Genomic DNA, 2,491 nt, shown 5'->3' on the forward strand with positions numbered 1-2,491 from the left:
TATATATAAATGAAAGCTACTAAATATTTGAATAAATTGTTTCTACTTATATTTTTATCAACGATTTTGAATAGTTTACACATGAATAAATCCTCGAGTTCGTAATTAATTTTTTTTTTCTTGCTGTAAATCCAAAAACCAAATTTTTCCACGCTATGAATTGTTAATTTAGTACATGCGGACGATAAGATGACGACTATAGAATAGAAGAAAGAAGATAAATAATTCCAGTTTGTTTGGTTTTATTTTACAATCTACGTCGACCTAATCCGAAGTAGACCAGGCGTTAAAGATTGATATGTTACGTCTACGTTTAATGTCAAAACAGATTTATCTTCCATATCTACAATATTACATAAGAGATAAGGAAAATAATACCTTAATATAACTCTAGTCTGCGTGAATAAATAATAGCTTCTTACATTAGCAAATTTATTGAGTAATAAATATAATCGATGGAATCGGTTACTAACATATTACTGGTACATTATTTGCATTTCCTACAGAGAGTAGAAAGACAAGGGCGTTCATACTGGAGTATTTTAAAGTCGAAACTCAATGCGTCTAAATTAAATATTATAATTTAATGCATTAAGTTCGCTGCTTATCAGAGTAATCTAGACAATCAATGCCTTGATATTTAAATATAGGATAAGTCTGCCGCCTCACTGGTCAGTCGGCGTGCTTTGATAAAGGCGTAATAAAAGCATATACGCTACAACTCTCTTCTAACTGATTCTATCCCTGCCATGATTCAATAATAATAATAATAATAATAATAATAATAATAATAATAATAATAATAACAACAACAACAACAACAATAATAATAATAAAGGATCGGAAAATAAATGTAACTCGAATGCTGGGAGCCTAAAAGCAGAAAGAATTCCTATAATAGTAGGCGCTATGATAAAACACATTCAGACAAATACGTAACAGAAACACCAGGACTAACAAATATATACAACATACAGAAAATACCACTACTAGGCACTGCATACATCCTACGTCAAGCACTTTCAATACTGTAAAAGTAAGAGCACCACAATAAACTACAGCACATACCCAAGGCACACAGATCTGCGCTCGGTAGCACAGTGAAAGCATGTGATAAAAATAAGACTATTGAAGAAGAAGAAGAAGAAGAAGAAGAAGAAGAAGAAGAAGAAGAAGAAGAAGAAGAAGAAGAAGAAGAAGAAGAAGAAGAAGTACAACGAGAAAAAAAAGAACAACAAGAACGAGAAGAAGAAGAAGAAGAAGAAGAAGAAGAAGAAGAAGAAGAAGAAGAAGAAGAACGAGAAGAAGAAGAAGAAGAAGAAGAAGAACGAGAAGAAGAAGAAGAAGAAGAAGAAGAAGAAGAACGAGAAGAAGAAGAACGAGAAGAAGAAGAAGAAGAAGAAGAAGAAGAAGCGTCCTGGTGCGTACCAAGCAGTGGCTCTCATGGCTTCTGATCTTAACTGATTGGAAGTGTTATCATGTACGTTGTTTTGTCTTGGTATAAAAGATGGGCTACAGCAAATATTCTGCTTAATATTACAGATTTGCTTGTCAGTTGTTTGACCTTAACCAGTTGAGCATGTCCCTTGGTGGCTGACGATATGTGCATCTCTGATCACGTGCAGAAGTAGTGGGGAGCACCATAGCCATGAGTTGAGAGGGATTCTTTGGGGTTTGGATAATTCACATTTGGAAATATGGGTCTTTTATTCAACATCCTTAAACAACCCTTATTCAGCGATGAGTTCCTCAACCTGAAGAAAATTCTAACTGGGCCCCACATGCAAGGTCATGCGCTGTTTATCTTGATATGAAATCACTAAGTCGCACACATATGGTTGTGATGCATGTTCCTGGTGTACCCTTAACAGACGGGTAGTCATGATGGGTATAATGGGCTTCGTATAGTTTACCCCAGTGTCACTTTGATGGCATGCACTGCTCTCTCAATGATAATAATAATAATCGCTTCTACTATAGTCACAAGGCCTGAAATTTGAGGGGAGGGAAGTAGCCGATTATTACGATCCCAGTGCTTGATGGTACTTAATTTATCGACCCCGAAAGGATGAAAGGCTAAGTCGACCTCAGCGGAATTTGAACTCAGAACGTGAAGACGGACGAAATGCCGCTGAACATTTTGCCCTGCGTGGTCATGACTGTGCCAGCTCGCCGCCTTAATAATAAAAACAACGGTTTCAAATTTTACCACAAGGACAGTAATTTGGGGAGAGGGGATGAGTGGACTACATCGACCCCGAAAAGATGCAAGGCAAAGTTGACCTCTACAGAAATTGATCTCAGAACAGAAGGCGGTGAGCTGGCAGAATCGTTAGCACGCTTGGCGAAATGGTTAGCGACATTTCGTCTGCCGTTACTTTCTGAGTTCAAATTCCGCCGAGGTCGACTTTGCCTTTCATCCCTTTCGGTGTTGATAAATTAAGTACCAGTTACGCACCTGGGTCGATGTAATCGACTTAATCCCTTTGTC

The sequence above is a fragment of the Octopus bimaculoides genome, chromosome 7 (genome assembly GCF_001194135.2).
Source record: "Octopus bimaculoides isolate UCB-OBI-ISO-001 chromosome 7, ASM119413v2, whole genome shotgun sequence".
Taxonomy (NCBI): domain Eukaryota; kingdom Metazoa; phylum Mollusca; class Cephalopoda; order Octopoda; family Octopodidae; genus Octopus; species Octopus bimaculoides.